The 18,901-nt window shown below is 51.7% G+C and overlaps 1 long non-coding RNA gene across 1 annotated transcript in view; it reads left to right on the top strand.

Moving 5' to 3' along the window:
• Window positions 1-18,250, top strand: part of LOC137544931 (uncharacterized) — a 22,789-nt gene extending 4,539 nt beyond the window's left edge. The window contains exon 3 of the long non-coding RNA XR_011025942.1: window positions 18,018-18,250. This is a non-coding gene — a long non-coding RNA (uncharacterized lncRNA). The remainder of the gene's footprint in view (window positions 1-18,017) is intronic.
• The last annotated feature ends 651 nt before the right edge of the window (window positions 18,251-18,901 follow it).

Here is an 18,901-nt window from a genome sequence, read left to right as displayed (position 1 = left end):
TGTGTGTGTGTGTGTGTGTGTGTGTGTGTCTGTGTGTGTGTATAGGTGTGTGTGTGTGTGTGTATAGGTGTGTGTGGTGTGTGTGTGTGTGTGTGTGTGGTGTGTGTGTATAGGTGTGTGTGTGTATAGGTGTGTGTGGTGTGTGTGTATAGGTGTGTGTGTGTGTGTATGTGTGCGTGGGTGTGTGTGTGTTTGTGTGTGTGTTTGGGTGTTGTGTGTGTGTGTGGGGGTGTTGTATGTTTGTGTATGGGTGTCTGTGTGTCGTGTGTATGTATACTCAGGGCCCGATTCACAAAGCGGTGCTAACAGTTAGCACGCTGGTGAAAAGCCCTTTATCATGCCTAAACTCAGTTTAGGCATGATAAGTTTAGGTGTGATAAGTTTAGGTGTGATAAGTTTAGGCATGATAAGTTTAGGTGTGATAAGTTTAGGCATGATAAGTTTAAGCACCAACTGGGTTAGCACCGCAGTGCACAGCTGATCAAAAGTTTTGCGCTAGCAAAGTCTGGTGCACTTTGCATAAAGTTTAATGGCACTGCTTTGCGTGCTGGACTTTGCAAGCGATCTAAACTTATCATGTCTAAACTTATCACACCTAAACTGGCTTTTCACCAGCGTGGTGCAATGGTTATCATGCCTAAAGTCTCTAACTGGGTTAGCACCGCTTTGAGAATCGAGCCCTCTGTCTGTGTTGTGTATGTGTTTATGTGTGTGTATAAAGTGTGTATAAAGTGTGTGTGTGTGTGTGTGTGTAATGTGTGTGTGTGTGTATGTGTTTATGTGTGTATGTATGTGTGTATTTAGTGTGTGTGTGTGTGTGTAGTGTGTGTGTAGTGTGTGTGTAGTGTGTGTGTATGGGTGTGTGTGTGTAATGTGTGTGTGGTGTGTGTGTGTGTGTATGTGTGTGTGTGTGTGTGTGTGTGTGTGTGTGTGTGTGTGTGTGTAGTGCGTGTGTGTGTGTGTGTGTGTGTGTGTGTGTGTGTGTGTGTATGTGTGTGTGTGTAATGTGTGTGTGTATATGTGTGTGCGGTGTGTGTATGGGTGTGTGTGTGTGTGTGTGTGTGTATGTGTGTGTGTGTAATGTGTGTGTGTATATGTGTGTGCGGTGTGTGTATGGGTGTGTGTGTGTGTGAGTTTGTGTGTGTATAGGGGGGGGGGGGGGAACTGTCCGTTTACTTTTAGTGGTAGTATGCAGGTGGCACTTAGGGTTAAGGGCCGGTGCTCCCCCGTACTAGCAGCAGCAATATTGCCATCCCCACCACATTGGCCATCCCTAGAAAGTGGTGAAGTGAATGGGGGACTGTCTCCACCCATTGGCATATGCAGGGGGTATTACAGCTGCCCAGAATCCCCCCTCAGACCGGGGTTGGTGCAGTGTCTGGGGACAGAAACAAGGTGAGACCCCAGAATATCTGCAGGCATCCTGCAGCTCACAGCACTGCCCCCTTTCTTTCCCTGCTTCAGTTGACTTTGGATGTAGCAGCAGCATGTGTACAGAGCATGGAGCAGCAGTGTGTGTACAGAGCATGGAGCAGCAGTGTGTGTACAGAGCATGGAGCAGCAGCGTGTGTACAGAGCATGGAGCAGCAGCGTGTGTACAGAGCATGGAGCAGCAGCGTGTGTACAGAGCATGGAGCAGCAGCGTGTGTACAGAGCATGGAGCAGCAGCGTGTGTACAGAGCATGGAGCAGCAGCGTGTGTACAGAGCATGGAGCAGCAGCGCGTGTACAGAGCATGGGGCAGCAGCGTGTGTACAGAGCATGGAGCAGCAGTGTGTGTACAGAGCATGGAGCAGCAGCGTGTGTACAGAGCATGGAGCAGCAGCGTGTGTACAGAGCATGGAGCAGCAGCGTGTGTACAGAGCATGGAGCAGCAGCGTGTGTACAGAGCATGGAGCAGCAGCGTGTGTACAGAGCATGGAGCAGCAGCGCGTGTACAGAGCATGGAGCAGCAGCGCGTGTACAGAGCATGGGGCAGCAGCGTGTGTACAGAGCATGGAGCAGCAGCGTGTGTACAGAGCATGGAGCAGCAGCGTGTGTACAGAGCATGGAGCAGCAGCGTGTGTACAGAGCATGGAGCAGCAGTGTGTGTACAGAGCATGGAGCAGCAGCGTGTGTACAGAGCATGGAGCAACAGCGTGTGTACAGAGCATGGAGCAGCAGCGTGTGTACAGAGCATGGAGCAGCAGTGTGTGTACAGAGCATGGAGCAGCAGCGTGTGTACAGAGCATGGAGCAGCAGCGTGTGTACAGAGCATGGAGCAGCAGCGTGTGTACAGAGCATGGAGCAGCAGCGTGTGTACAGAGCATGGAGCAGCAGCGTGTGTACAGAGCATGGAGCAGCAGCGCGTGTACAGAGCATGGGGCAGCAGCGCGTGTACAGAGCATGGAGCAGCAGCGCGTGTACAGAGCATGGGGCAGCAGCGTGTGTACAGAGCATGGAGCAGCAGTGTGTGTACAGAGCATGGAGCAGCAGCGTGTGTACAGAGCATGGAGCAGCAGCGTGTGTACAGAGCATGGAGCAGCAGTGTGTGTACAGAGCATGGAGCAGCAGCGTGTGTACAGAGCATGGAGCAGCAGCGTGTGTACAGAGCATGGAGCAGCAGTGTGTGTACAGAGCATGGAGCAGCAGCGTGTGTACAGAGCATGGAGCAGCAGCGTGTGTACAGAGCATGGAGCAGCAGCGTGTGTACAGAACATGGAGCAGCAGCGTGTGTACAGAGCATGGAGCAGCAGCGTGTGTACAGAGCATGGAGCAGCAGTGTGTGTACAGAGCATGGAGCAGCAGCGTGTGTACAGAGCATGGAGCAGCAGTGTGTGTACAGAGCATGGAACAGCAGCGTGTGTACAGAGCATGGTGCAGCAGCGTGTGTACAGAGCACGGAGCAGCAGCGTGTGTACAGAGCATGGAGCAGCAGCGTGTGTACAGAGCATGGAGCAGCAGCGTGTGTATAGAGCATGGAGCAGCAGCGTGTGTACAGAGCATGAAGCAGCAGCGAGTGTACAGAGCATGGAGCAGCAGCGTGTGTACAGAACATGGAGCAGCAGCATGTGTACAGAGCATGGAGCAGCAGCATGTGTACAGAGCATGGAGCAGCAGCGTGTGTACAGAGCACGGAGCAGCAGCGTGTGTACAGAGCATGGAGCAGCAGCGTGTGTACAGAGCATGGAGCAGCAGCGTGTGTACAGAGCATGGAGCAGCAGCGTGTGTACAGAGCATGGAGCAGCAGTGTGTGTACAGAGCATGGAGCAGCAGTGTGTGTACAGAGCATGGAGCAGCAGTGTGTACAGAGCATGAAGCAGCAGCGTGTGTACAGAGCATGGAGCAGCAGCATGTGTACAGAGCATGGAGCAGCAGTGTGTGTACAGAGCATGGAGCAGCAGTGTGTGTACAGAGCATGTAGCAGCAGCGTGTGTACAGAGCATGAAGCAGCAGCATGTGTACAGAGCATGGAGCAGCAGTGTGTACAGAGCATGGAGCAGCAGTGTGTGTACAGAGCATGAAGCAGCAGCATGTGTACAGAGCATGTAGCAGCAGTGTGTGTACAGAGCATGGAGCAGCAGTGTGTGTACAGAGCATGGAGCAGCAGTGTGTGTACAGAGCATGGGGCAGCAGTGTGTGTACAGAGCATGGAGCAGCAGTGTGTGTACAGAGCATGGGGCATCAGCGTGTGTACAGAGCATGGAGCAGCAGTGTGTGTACAGAGCATGGAGCAGCAGTGTGTGTACAGAGCATGGAGCAGCAGTGTGTGTACAGAGCATGGGGCATCAGCGTGTGTACAGAGCATGGAGCAGCAGCGTGTGTACAGAGCATGGAGCAGAAGTGTGTACAGAGCATGGAGCAGCAGTGTGTGTACAGAGCATGGAGCAGCAGTGTGTGTACAGAGCATGGAGCAGCAGTGTGTGTACAGAGCATGGAGCAGCAGTGTGTGTACAGAGCATGGAGCAGCAGTGTGTGTACAGAGCATAGAGCAGCAGTGTGTGTACAGAGCATGGGGCATCAGCGTGTGTACAGAGCATGGAGCAGCAGCGTGTGTATAGAGCATGGAGCAGCAGCGTGTGTACAGAGCATGGAGCAGAAGTGTGTACAGAGCATGGAGCAACAGTGTGTGTACAGAGCATGGAGCAGCAGTGTGTGTACAGAGCATGGAGCAGCAGTGTGTGTACAGAGCATGGAGCAGCAGTGTGTGTACAGAGCATGAAGCAGCAGCATGTGTACAGAGCATGTAGCAGCAGTGTGTGTACAGAGCATGGAGCAGCAGTGTGTGTACAGAGCATGGAGCAGCAGCGTGTGTACAGAGCACGGAGCAGCAGCGTGTGTACAGAGCATGGAGCAGCAGCGTGTGTACAGAGCATGGAGCAGCAGCGTGTGTACAGAGCATGGAGCAGCAGCGTGTGTACAGAGCATGAAGCAGCAGCGTGTGTACAGAGCATGGAGCAGCAGTGTGTACAGAGCATGGAGCAGCAGCGTGTGTACAGAGCATGGAGCAGCAGCATGTGTACAGAGCATGGAGCAGAAGTGTGTGTACAGAGCATGGAGCAGCAGTGTGTGTACAGAGCATGGAGCAGCAGTGTGTGTACAGAGCATGGGGCATCAGCGTGTGTACAGAGCATGGAGCAGCAGCGTGTGTATAGAGCATGGAGCAGCAGCGTGTGTACAGAGCATGGAGCAGAAGTGTGTACAGAGCATGGAGCAGCAGTGTGTGTACAGAGCATGGAGCAGCAGTGTGTGTACAGAGCATGGAGCAGCAGTGTGTGTACAGAGCATGGAGCAGCAGCATGTGTACAGAGCATGGAGCAGCAGTGTGTACAGAGCATGGAGCAGCAGTGTGTGTACAGAGCATGAAGCAGCAGCATGTGTACAGAGCATGTAGCAGCAGTGTGTGTACAGAGCATGGAGCAGCAGTGTGTGTACAGAGCATGGAGCAGCAGTGTGTGTACAGAGCATGGAGCAGCAGCGTGTGTGTGGAGAGCAGTGTGTGTACAGAGCATGGAGCAGCAGGGTGTGCACAGAGCATGGAGCAGCAGTGTGTACAGAGCATGAAGCAGCAGCATGTGTACAGAGCATGAAACAGCAGCATGTGTACAGAGCATAGAGCAGCAGTGTGTGTACAGAGCATGAAACAGCAGCGTGTGTACAGAGCATGGAGCAGCAGTGTGTGTACAGAGCATGGAGCAGCAGTGTGTGTACAGAGCATGGAGCAGCAGCGTGTGTACAGAGCATGGAGCAGCTTTGGGGAATTTAGAGCACAGAGCCAGGTAAAAGCACAGCCCTGTGTGACCGCTGTGTGAAGGCTTCACTTTCCCCTTGAGTACCAATGTCGGCTGTCCTCATTATTATCTGTATCCAAACTGTTCCTGATAGTTCCCGGTCAGTCAGACAGGAAATTGCATTTTGTGTACCCAGCATGATGTCCTTTCATATTATTATACTGTATTGTGCGTGACTGAGGGAGACCTTTCAAGACCCCCCCCCCCCCCTTAAAAATCCTGGGTTTGCCCCTGCCACCCCTCTCCCTGCTCATCACCAGCCTTGTGTCTGAGACAGAGCTAGGGTTACATGGTTATGAGCTGCAATGCTCTCCACCCCTCTCCCTGCTCATCACCAGCCTTGTGTCTGAGACAGAGCTAGTGTTACATGGTTATGAGCTGCAATGCTCTCCACCCCTCTCCCTGCTCATCACCAGCCTTGTGTCTGAGACAGAGCTAGTGTTACATGGTTATGAGCTGCAATGCTCTCCACCCCTCTCCCTGCTCATCACCAGCCTTGTGTCTGAGACAGAGCAAGTGTTACATGGTTATGAGCTGCAATGCTCTCCACCCCTCTCCCTGCTCATCACCAGCCTTGTGTCTGAGACAGAGCAAGTGTTACATGGTTATGAGCTGCAATGCTCTCCACCCCTCTCCCTGCTCATCACCAGCCTTGTGTCTGGGGCAGAGCTAGTGTTACATGGTTATGAGCTGCAATGCTCTCCACCCCTCTCCCTGCTCATCACCAGCCTTGTGTCTGGGGCAGAGCTAGTGTTACATGGTTATGAGCTGCAATGCTCTCCACCCCTCTCCCTGCTCATCACCAGCCTTGTGTCTGAGACAGAGCCAGTGTTACATGGTTATGAGCTGCAATGCTCTCCACCCCTCTCCCTGCTCATCACCAGCCTTGTGTCTGAGACAGAGCTAGTGTTACATGGTTATGAGCTGCAATGCTCTCCACCCCTCTCCCTGCTCATCACCAGCCTTGTGTCTGAGACAGAGCCAGTGTTACATGGTTATGAGCTGCAATGCTCTCCACCCCTCTCCCTGCTCATCACCAGCCTTGTGTCTGAGACAGAGCCAGTGTTACATGGTTATGAGCTGCAATGCTCTCCACCCCTCTCCCTGCTCATCACCAGCCTTGTGTCTGGGGCAGAGCCAGTGTTACATGGTTATGAGCTGCAATGCTCTCCACCCCTCTCCCTGCTCATCACCAGCCTTGTGTCTGGGGCAGAGCCAGTGTTACATGGTTATGAGCTGCAATGCTCTCCACCCCTCTCCCTGCTCATCACCAGCCTTGTGTCTGAGACAGAGCTAGTGTTACATGGTTATGAGCTGCAATGCTCTCCACCCCTCTCCCTGCTCATCACCAGCCTTGTGTCTGAGACAGAGCCAGTGTTACATGGTTATGAGCTGCAATGCTCTCCACCCCTCTCCCTGCTCATCACCAGCCTTGTGTCTGAGACAGAGCCAGTGTTACATGGTTATGAGCTGCAATGCTCTCCACCCCTCTCCCTGCTCATCACCAGCCTTGTGTCTGAGACAGAGCCAGTGTTACATGGTTATGAGCTGCAATGCTCTCCACCCCTCTCCCTGCTCATCACCAGCCTTGTGTCTGAGACAGAGCCAGTGTTACATGGTTATGAGCTGCAATGCTCTCCACCCCTCTCCCTGCTCATCACCAGCCTTGTGTCTGGGGCAGAGCCAGTGTTACATGGTTATGAGCTGCAATGCTCTCCACCCCTCTCCCTGCTCATCACCAGCCTTGTGTCTGGGGCAGAGCCAGTGTTACATGGTTATGAGCTGCAATGCTCTCCACCCCTCTCCCTGCTCATCACCAGCCTTGTGTCTGGGGCAGAGCCAGTGTTACATGGTTATGAGCTGCAATGCTCTCCACCCCTCTCCCTGCTCATCACCAGCCTTGTGTCTGGGGCAGAGCTAGTGTTACATGGTTATGAGCTGCAATGCTCTCCACCCCTCTCCCTGCTCATCACCAGCCTTGTGTCTGGGGCAGAGCTAGTGTTACATGGTTATGAGCTGCAATGCTCTCCACCCCTCTCCCTGCTCATCACCAGCCTTGTGTCTGGGGCAGAGCCAGTGTTGAATGGTTATGAGCTGCAATGCTCTCCACCCCTCTCCCTGCTCATCACCAGCCTTGTGTCTGAGACAGAGCCAGTGTTACATGGTTATGAGCTGCAATGCTCTCCACCCCTCTCCCTGCTCATCACCAGCCTTGTGTCTGAGACAGAGCCAGTGTTACATGGTTATGAGCTTCACATGCTCTCCACCCCTCTCCCTGCTCATCACCAGCCTTGTGTCTGAGACAGAGCTAGTGTTACATGGTTATGAGCTGCAATGCTCTCCACCCCTCTCCCTGCTCATCACCAGCCTTGTGTCTGAGACAGAGCCAGTGTTACATGGTTATGAGCTGCAATGCTCTCCACCCCTCTCCCTGCTCATCACCAGCCTTGTGTCTGAGACAGAGCCAGTGTTACATGGTTATGAGCTGCAATGCTCTCCACCCCTCTCCCTGCTCATCACCAGCCTTGTGTCTGAGACAGAGCCAGTGTTACATGGTTATGAGCTGCAATGCTCTCCACCCCTCTCCCTGCTCATCACCAGCCTTGTGTCTGGGGCAGAGCCAGTGTTACATGGTTATGAGCTGCAATGCTCTCCACCCCTCTCCCTGCTCATCACCAGCCTTGTGTCTGGGGCAGAGCCAGTGTTACATGGTTATGAGCTGCAATGCTCTCCACCCCTCTCCCTGCTCATCACCAGCCTTGTGTCTGGGGCAGAGCCAGTGTTACATGGTTATGAGCTGCAATGCTCTCCACCCCTCTCCCTGCTCATCACCAGCCTTGTGTCTGGGGCAGAGCTAGTGTTACATGGTTATGAGCTGCAATGCTCTCCACCCCTCTCCCTGCTCATCACCAGCCTTGTGTCTGGGGCAGAGCTAGTGTTACATGGTTATGAGCTGCAATGCTCTCCACCCCTCTCCCTGCTCATCACCAGCCTTGTGTCTGGGGCAGAGCCAGTGTTACATGGTTATGAGCTGCAATGCTCTCCACCCCTCTCCCTGCTCATCACCAGCCTTGTGTCTGAGACAGAGCTAGTGTTACATGGTTATGAGCTGCAATGCTCTTCACCCCTCTCCCTGCTCATCACCAGCCTTGTGTCTGAGACAGAGCCAGTGTTACATGGTTATGAGCTGCAATGCTCTCCACCCCTCTCCCTGCTCATCACCAGCCTTGTGTCTGGGGCAGAGCTAGTGTTACATGGTTATGAGCTGCAATGCTCTCCACCCCTCTCCCTGCTCATCACCAGCCTTGTGTCTGGGGCAGAGCCAGTGTTACATGGTTATGAGCTGCAATGCTCTCCACCCCTCTCCCTGCTCATCACCAGCCTTGTGTCTGGGGCAGAGCTAGTGTTACATGGTTATGAGCTGCAATGCTCTCCACCCCTCTCCCTGCTCATCACCAGCCTTGTGTCTGGGGCAGAGCTAGTGTTACATGGTTATGAGCTGCAATGCTCTCCACCCCTCTCCCTGCTCATCACCAGCCTTGTGTCTGGGGCAGAGCTAGTGTTACATGGTTATGAGCTGCAATGCTCTCCACCCCTCTCCCTGCTCATCACCAGCCTTGTGTCTGGGGCAGAGCCAGTGTTACATGGTTATGAGCTGCAATGCTCTCCACCCCTCTCCCTGCTCATCACCAGCCTTGTGTCTGAGACAGAGCCAGTGTTACATGGTTATGAGCTGCAATGCTCTCCACCCCTCTCCCTGCTCATCACCAGCCTTGTGTCTGAGACAGAGCCAGTGTTACATGGTTATGAGCTTCACATGCTCTCCACCCCTCTCCCTGCTCATCACCAGCCTTGTGTCTGAGACAGAGCTAGTGTTACATGGTTATGAGCTGCAATGCTCTCCACCCCTCTCCCTGCTCATCACCAGCCTTGTGTCTGAGACAGAGCCAGTGTTACATGGTTATGAGCTGCAATGCTCTCCACCCCTCTCCCTGCTCATCACCAGCCTTGTGTCTGAGACAGAGCCAGTGTTACATGGTTATGAGCTGCAATGCTCTCCACCCCTCTCCCTGCTCATCACCAGCCTTGTGTCTGAGACAGAGCCAGTGTTACATGGTTATGAGCTGCAATGCTCTCCACCCCTCTCCCTGCTCATCACCAGCCTTGTGTCTGGGGCAGAGCCAGTGTTACATGGTTATGAGCTGCAATGCTCTCCACCCCTCTCCCTGCTCATCACCAGCCTTGTGTCTGGGGCAGAGCCAGTGTTACATGGTTATGAGCTGCAATGCTCTCCACCCCTCTCCCTGCTCATCACCAGCCTTGTGTCTGGGGCAGAGCCAGTGTTACATGGTTATGAGCTGCAATGCTCTCCACCCCTCTCCCTGCTCATCACCAGCCTTGTGTCTGGGGCAGAGCTAGTGTTACATGGTTATGAGCTGCAATGCTCTCCACCCCTCTCCCTGCTCATCACCAGCCTTGTGTCTGGGGCAGAGCTAGTGTTACATGGTTATGAGCTGCAATGCTCTCCACCCCTCTCCCTGCTCATCACCAGCCTTGTGTCTGGGGCAGAGCCAGTGTTACATGGTTATGAGCTGCAATGCTCTCCACCCCTCTCCCTGCTCATCACCAGCCTTGTGTCTGAGACAGAGCTAGTGTTACATGGTTATGAGCTGCAATGCTCTCCACCCCTCTCCCTGCTCATCACCAGCCTTGTGTCTGAGACAGAGCCAGTGTTACATGGTTATGAGCTGCAATGCTCTCCACCCCTCTCCCTGCTCATCACCAGCCTTGTGTCTGAGACAGAGCTAGTGTTACATGGTTATGAGCTGCAATGCTCTCCACCCCTCTCCCTGCTCATCACCAGCCTTGTGTCTGGGGCAGAGCCAGTGTTACATGGTTATGAGCTGCAATGCTCTCCACCCCTCTCCCTGCTCATCACCAGCCTTGTGTCTGGGGCAGAGCTAGTGTTACATGGTTATGAGCTGCAATGCTCTCCACCCCTCTCCCTGCTCATCACCAGCCTTGTGTCTGGGGCAGAGCTAGTGTTACATGGTTATGAGCTGCAATGCTCTCCACCCCTCTCCCTGCTCATCACCAGCCTTGTGTCTGGGACAGAGCCAGTGTTACATGGTTATGAGCTGCAATGCTCTCCACCCCTCTCCCTGCTCATCACCAGCCTTGTGTCTGGGGCAGAGCTAGTGTTACATGGTTATGAGCTGCAATGCTCTCCACCCCTCTCCCTGCTCATCACCAGCCTTGTGTCTGGGACAGAGCCAGTGTTACATGGTTATGAGCTGCAATGCTCTCCACCCCTCTCCCTGCTCATCACCAGCCTTGTGTCTGGGACAGAGCCAGTGTTACATGGTTATGAGCTGCAATGCTCTCCACCCCTCTCCCTGCTCATCACCAGCCTTGTGTCTGGGACAGAGCCAGTGTTACATGGTTATGAGCTGCAATGCTCTCCACCCCTCTCCCTGCTCATCACCAGCCTTGTGTCTGGGACAGAGCCAGTGTTACATGGTTATGAGCTGCAATGCTCTCCACCCCTCTCCCTGCTCATCACCAGCCTTGTGTCTGAGACAGAGCCAGTGTTACATGGTTATGAGCTGCAATGCTCTCCACCCCTCTCCCTGCTCATCACCAGCCTTGTGTCTGAGACAGAGCCAGTGTTACATGGTTATGAGCTGCAATGCTCTCCACCCCTCTCCCTGCTCATCACCAGCCTTGTGTCTGGGACAGAGCCAGTGTTACATGGTTATGAGCTGCATTGCTCTCCACCCCTCTCCCTGCTCATCACCAGCCTTGTGTCTGGGGCAGAGCTAGTGTTACATGGTTATGAGCTGCAATGCTCTCCACCCCTCTCCCTGCTCATCACCAGCCTTGTGTCTGGGGCAGAGCTAGTGTTACATGGTTATGAGCTGCAATGCTCTCCACCCCTCTCCCTGCTCATCACCAGCCTTGTGTCTGAGACAGAGCCAGTGTTACATGGTTATGAGCTGCAATGCTCTCCACCCCTCTCCCTGCTCATCACCAGCCTTGTGTCTGGGACAGAGCCAGTGTTACATGGTTATGAGCTGCAATGCTCTCCACCCCTCTCCCTGCTCATCACCAGCCTTGTGTCTGAGACAGAGCCAGTGTTACATGGTTATGAGCTGCAATGCTCTCCACCCCTCTCCCTGCTCATCACCAGCCTTGTGTCTGGGGCAGAGCTAGTGTTACATGGTTATGAGCTGCAATGCTCTCCACCCCTCTCCCTGCTCATCACCAGCCTTGTGTCTGAGACAGAGCCAGTGTTACATGGTTATGAGCTGCAATGCTCTCCACCCCTCTCCCTGCTCATCACCAGCCTTGTGTCTGAGACAGAGCCAGTGTTACATGGTTATGAGCTGCAATGCTCTCCACCCCTCTCCCTGCTCATCACCAGCCTTGTGTCTGGGGCAGAGCCAGTGTTACATGGTTATGAGCTGCAATGCTCTCCACCCCTCTCCCTGCTCATCACCAGCCTTGTGTCTGAGACAGAGCCAGTGTTACATGGTTATGAGCTGCAATGCTCTCCACCCCTCTCCCTGCTCATCACCAGCCTTGTGTCTGAGACAGAGCCAGTGTTACATGGTTATGAGCTGCAATGCTCTCCACCCCTCTCCCTGCTCATCACCAGCCTTGTGTCTGGGGCAGAGCTAGTGTTACATGGTTATGAGCTTCACATGCTTTGAACAACTTGAAAATGGAACACATTTGGACTAAGCAGTGCTGTTGTTATGTGATAAAAGAGAATCAACTAACAGCTGCTTCCTGAAGGTCTAATATTCATCCATAAAGTGAGGTGAAAAGAAACTGATGAGATAGAAAATTGTATCTATCCTCCTACTCATAAAAATTCCTTTTTTAAAGATATCTCACAGTTTTATCTTCTGCTTAAAAACAGAAAATTAGATTAAATATTTTATAGTCACTGCTCAAGCACACAGCCAGATCTAAAATCAATGACCTATTAACTTCTAATATACAATATTGACATCTAATATTGTTTTCAGTACAGGAAGAGTTAAGAAACTCCAGTTGTTATGTATGCAAAAGAGCCATTAAGCTCCACAACTTTCAAAGTGGCAGAGAACTCTGTCTTCTGAAGCTTGTTATCTCAACTGTCAGTCACTGTATTTTCTTATTCTTTCCAGGATACAATTCAAAAGTTCACTAAAAATGGTCTGAAATTCTGACATGACATTAAAAAAAAAAGTGTTTTCCTACTTTTTATTACTCATACAGTTATCATATTTGCCTTTGTGCATAAAGTAATATTGTCTGTTTACAAATTACAAGTTTACAAAGTGTAGTTTATCTTGCCCTGAAACCTGCCATTGCATTTTATTCAAACTGCTTTTTATTGTATATTAACATCTTCTAATTAGCTATTCTGAGCTGTTTGCGTGCTTGAAGCACAGAGAGCTTCACAGAGAGCTCCTTTTTACTTGTTACACTGTGTTTACACACATGTATCAACATTGGAATGCAAACAAAGATACTGTTATCTCCAGTTTGTTCTGCTATTCAGCTTCCAATCCGCATCCAAAGTGCTTCGTTTAACCATTTCAGTGATGTTCTGCTAAAAAAAAATTCTGGGATAGTAGTTTTCAAGCTGTGAGGAAAACCTTAAACAAACAAGATGTAACGATTTGTGTCAGCAAGCGACAGAATTCTGATGATGAGGTGATCTGCAGTATCACCTATAATGCAGATATATACCTGATTATAAGGTGATCTGCAGAATCACCTATAATATTGGTATATCAGAAGCTGCCGTGACAACAAATACAAGAGGTGTTTGGTGCAGCAGTAATACTGATAAGAGTAACACCTCACCAGAGGAGCTGGTGGGTACAATCAGTATAATGCCTCTCACCAGAGACAAGGGCCCTCTGGTGAGAGTAGAGTGGTCAGACAGATCGGGTTTGGCAACAGACAGGAAGATACAGTACAAAATCGGGAGGCAGTGTCAGAAAGATATAACCAGGCAGGGTTTGACAACTAGGTCAGATGAGCAAAGGTACAGAATCACTTAGCAAGAGAGAGGTCAGAACGAGCCAGAGTCATACACAAATAATATACAGTAAGGTAATGATTAAGGCTATCAAACAATTCCTAACTTGTGTGAAATCCCCGGTTTCCTCCCGGATCAAAGCACACCGGAACTATCTAAGGGTCTGAGCGCTAACACGTAGTATTCGCAACAGCAGACAAGTTGCGAGTGACACAGTATGGCTTATGAAGCAGAGGAGACCCTCCGGGCACGCCCCCAACGATCATCCAATGAGGAGCGGCCTCTGACGTCAGCCGACCAGCCGGTCAGCTGACGCACCTCCTCCCCGCGTAAAGGTCCCGTCTACGCACGCGCTCGCGCACGACAAGGCAACCCTATGTGCAACTGACAGTTCCGTCCTCGGCGTGCTAGACGCCTGAGGCCCAGACATGCTGCTAAACAGGGGGCTGGAGGCCGCTGCGGTGGTAGCGCTATTCCCCGCAGCTGCCACTCCAGCGTTTATTACACAAGAGCAGGGAGAGACAGTTTGAGAAAAGTACTTCAGAAAATAGCATTACTCTCTGAATAAATTAGTCGGAGAGCTCAGAGAAGCTCTTTTGCATAGATAACACCTGAAGTTTCTTAAAGTGAACCTTAAGTGTCCCAAAAAAAATGAGTTTTACTCACCTGGGGCTTACCTCAGCCCCCTGCAGCTGATCGGTGCCCACGACGAGTCGCTCTGATGCTCCGGGTCCCGCTGGCGGCCACTTCCGGTTTCGCCGTCAGGACCCGTCAGGCTGGGGAACGCGGCTGATACTACGCGTTCCCAGCCAAAATAGCACCCCTATGCGGCCATATGTCCGCATAGGCACCCGTATGCGGACATATGGCCGCATAGGGGTGCTATTTTGGCTGGGAACGCGTAGTATCAGCCGCGTTCCCCAGCCTGACGGGTCCTGACGGCGAAACCGGAAGTGGCCGCCAGCGGGACCCGGAGCATCAGAGCGACTCGTCGTGGGCACCGATCAGCTGCAGGGGGCTGAGGTAAGCCCCAGGTGAGTAAAACTCATTTTTTTTGGGACACTTAAGGTTCACTTTAACTCTTCCTGTACTGGAAAAAATATGAGACTCATATTTGTGCTACTAATGTCTTATTTCTTAGCTGTACTACACATACAAATCATTAAATCATAAGATTATTTTCACTTCAGATTCCCTTAAAGGACTTCCGAGGCCAAAACAAAAAAAAAAAGTTAAACAGCCTGTAGCGTTGGCCCTAGAGCTGCGCAGCCGCACTCGCGGCTATGCGGACTGCGCAGCCGCGGCGAGCTCATGCGGCCATGTTTGTGGAGGCAGGAGAGCCCAACCCGTGGGGTTGGGAGTCAGCCCGGGGGGCTATTGAGCGGCGGGGACCCGGCGGAACGGCACGGAGGGCGCGGACAGCGTCCTCCGTGCCTTCATATGCGATGCAGGTATTTAACTTTTTTTTTCGTTTTGGCCTCAGAAGTCCTTCAAAGCCAGGGGTGTCAAACTCAAATACAAAGTGGGCCAAAATTAGACATTGAAACCTTGTTGCAGGCCAACCTCAATGTCTACTGGCCACCTTACTCCCTTATAAAGTTCCCTGGTGTCTAGTGGCCCTCCCTCCCCTATATAGTTCCCAGGTGTCTAGTGGCCCTCCCTCCCCTATACAGATCCCTGGTGTCTAGTGGCCCCCTCCTTCCCCTATACAGTTCCCTGGTGTCTAGTGGCCCCCTCCCTCCCCTATATAGCTCCCAGGTGTCTAGTGGCCCTCCCTCCCCTATACAGTTCCCTGGTGTCTAGTGGCCCTCCCTCCCCTATACAGTTCCCAGGTGTCTAGTGGCCCTCCCTCCCCTATACAGTTCCCAGGTGTCTAGTTGTTCTCCCGCCTTATATAGCTCCCTGGTGTCTAGTGGTCCTCCTTCCTCCCCATACAGTTCCCTGGTGTCTAGTGGTCCTCCTTCCTCCCCTATACAGTTTTGTGGTGTGTAGTTGTCCTCCCTCCCCCATACAGTTCCCTGGTGTCTAGTTGTCCTCCCTTCTTATATAGCTCCCTGGTGTCCTCCTCCCTCCCCTATACAGTTCCCTGGTGTCTAGTTGTCCTCCCTCCTTATACAGATCCCTGGTGTCTAGTGGCCCTTCTCCCTCCCCTATACAGTTCCCTGTTGTCTAGTTGTCCTCCCTTCTTATATAGCTCCCTGGTGTCCTCCTCCCTCCCCTATACAGTTCCCTGGTGTCTAGTTGTCCTCCCTCCTTATACAGATCCCTGGTGTCTAGTGGCCCTTCTCCCTCCCCTATACAGTTCCCTGGTGTCTAGTTGTCCTCCCTCATATAGCTCCCTGGTGTCTAGTGGTCCTCCTCCCTCCCTTATACAGTTCCCTGGAGTCTAGTTGTCCTCCTTCCCTTCCCTATACAGTTCCCTGGTGTCTAGTTGTCCTCCCTCCTTATACAGATCCCTGGTGTCTAGTGGCCCTTCTCCCTCCCCTATACAGTTCCCTGGAGTCTAGAGGCCCCCAAACTCTCATATACAGTTCCCTGGAGTCTAGAGCCCCGCACACTCCCGTATGTAGTTTCCTAGTATTTAGTGTTTCCTCCCTACCTCACCCATAGGGCTTCCCTGGTCATCTAAAGTGGGCCAAACATAATTCAAAGTGGGGAAACCACTTGGGGGCCAAATTTAATGGCTCTGAGGGCCAGATTTGGCCCGCGGGACGGAGTTTGACATGTATGCTTTAAGCAGTATAATGGTGCGTCTCCATGAAACGATAGAACCGTAACTGAAAACTTTAATGCAGAAATAAATTTGCACTGTGATTTATTGTTTCTGCAATAGAATGGTTCTGCATCACCACAAAACAAACGACTGCGACACTGTAAACTGTAATGCAGGAATGAGAGCACGCTGCTGTGTATTTGTTGTGATGAACTGGATCATAAAACAAACAGCGACACAAAAAATGGCCGCCCTGTCACAGTACACTGGTAGTAATACACACACACACGGTACAATTAATGCTGAGCACACAACACACAACACACAACACACACCACACAACACACACTTCACCTCTTCTCCTGAGTTACCTTTTTGAAGTCGTGACACATCACACCAAACGCTCAGATCTCCGTGACACGTCGCATATGTATAATAGAATACTAATAACCATAAAATGGATGGAAAGAGTGCATTATCCTGAATACACTTAAAAATGAAGGCTATAAACTTTCAGGAATATTAATAAAAACAATTAATGGGACAGTTAGCCGCGCCCCCCGCCCCCCCCCCCCCCCCCCCCCCCCCACCCCATTTACAATGATAGCACAGCACCGATCAAATTTTTAACCACCTGTTATAGCCGCAGTGCGTCCCCGCCATAAAAAAGAATCACCCTCAGATTCAGTATAGGTAGGTAGCCAGGTATAGGTGCCCCCAGTATAGAAAGTCGGGTGTAGGTCTCCCCCCATAGGTAGCCAGGCGTCAGTGCCTCCAGTATAGGTAGCCAGGAGTAGGTGCCCTCCCTCCATTAGATAGCCAGCTCTAGTTGCCCCCCTGGAAGCCGGCGCCCTGAACGACCACTCGGGTCGCTCAGGTCAAAGGCCGGCTATGCCAGCTCACACTACACTGACAGTCATACACAGTACAATTAGTGCTGCAGTGCTAGCAGGGCTGGGCCGAGAAAGAGGCGAGAGAGGCTCCAGCCTCAGGGTGCAGGCATTATAAGAGGGAGTGGAGCAGGGTGGGGCCGAGGTAGAGGCAAGAGAGGCTCCAGCCTCAGGTGGCAGTGTAGGAGGGGACGCACAAATCACTCAGCTATCATTCCCCTATTGTGTTTGAAGCAGATATACTGTAAATAAGGAAAAGTATACATGGCAGTGACTGCAAGCCAGATAACTAGAGATGTTGGGGGCCCTGGGGCGCCTCTTAGTGTAATAGCAATCAGTGTGTGACGGCTGGGGTGGGAGGGATGGGGGGGCGCACTTTGGTGTCTCAGCCTTGGGTGCTGGAGGACCTTGTCTCGGCTCTGAGTGCTAGTGAACTGACAAGGCTGTAACGTGTGTTAAGTCTGTATAACCTTTTCACATTACATACATATACTGCACAAAGGAAGACAGAAGGACACAGAGTGTAACATAAGGAGGAACAAGGGGACATAAGGAGGTACAGGGAGACAGAAGGAGGGACTGGGGGACAGGAGGAACAGGGGAACAGAAGGAGGCACAAGGGGACAGAAGGAGGAACAGGGAGAAAGGAGGAGGCACAAGGGGACAGAAGGAGGAACAGGGGAACAGAAGGAGGCACAAGGGGACAGAAGGAGGCACACACAGGGACAGACGGAGGTACAGGGAGACAGGAGGAACAGGGGGACAGGAGGAACAGGGGGACAGAAGGAGGTACAGGGAGACAGAAGGAGGAACAGGGGGACAGAAGAGGAACAGAGGGACAGAAGGAGGAACAGGGAGAAAGGAGGAGGCACAGGGGGACAGAAGGAGGCACAAGGCGACAAAAGGAGGCACAGGGGGAACAGAAGGAGGCACAAAGGGGGCCAGAAAGCGGCACCAATGAGGACAGAATGAGAAATAAAGGGGGACAGAAGGAAACGTCTTGTAGTGACATTTTCACAAAGCAGAATATATGTGTGTGTGTAAAGCTAATACAAAATAGGCAACACCACAAGTAAATACAGGAATAACCTCCCATTTCTTCTCCAGGCGCCGGCTAATGTCGGAGGACCAGCAAGAAGATGCAGAGCAGCAGTCTTCCGGCCCATCCTCACCAGACGAGGAAGACCAGGCTGCAGAGGCCACACAATCACCCCCACTGAAACTAGACACGCTTGTCCTAACTTGGTATAAGTTCAAATCAGGCTAACTGATCCAGCGTAAACCGCAATGCTGAGACCTCCAGGACTGGAAAGCATTAAAGTTTACTATCATTTACCTTATATGCTGTCCTTGAGTTGTTTATCTATACTGCCTGTCCTTGTATCACTTTGTCTGCAACCGTTAAGCAACTGCCAGTCTAATTCCTTGTAGGTACAAACTTATTTGGTCAAATAAAAACAAGTCTGCACCTGATTCTGAACAGTTAGGCTGGATCCACACTATAAGCGCTTTTCTGAGTGCTTGCTGAGCGCTTGTGACTGCTGAGTGCTTTCTGAAAGCTTTTTAAAAATCACTCCCATTCACTTTCATTAAAATCACGGTAAAAATAACCTAAACAGCTAAAAAAGGATTTTTACATGATTTTTACCGTGCTTTTAATGAAAGTGAATGGGAGTGATTTTTAAAAAGCGCTCAGAAAGTGTTCAGCAATCACAAGCGCTCAGCAAGCACTCAGAAAAGCGCTCAGGGCTCATTCACATTAGAGGCACTTTTGCCATTTTTTTAAGCGCAGGGGAATTTAAAAATCGCCCTGAAAGCGCTTGTGCAATGATTCCCTATGAGAGAGTTCACATCTAAGCGGTTGTTTCGGATCCGCTCAGAGGAGCGCTGCTTGGGGCATTTTTGAGGTGATTTTGTCTCAATGGAAGGTATAGGAAAATCGCAAAACGCTCACAAAATCACTTTGTGCAGCGATTGCATTTTTAACACTG

Source organism: Hyperolius riggenbachi, chromosome 1 (assembly GCF_040937935.1).
Source record: "Hyperolius riggenbachi isolate aHypRig1 chromosome 1, aHypRig1.pri, whole genome shotgun sequence".
Lineage (NCBI taxonomy): Eukaryota > Metazoa > Chordata > Amphibia > Anura > Hyperoliidae > Hyperolius > Hyperolius riggenbachi.
The sequence above is the reverse complement of the archived record's forward strand: the minus strand, read 5'-3'. Positions and strand labels throughout refer to the sequence as shown.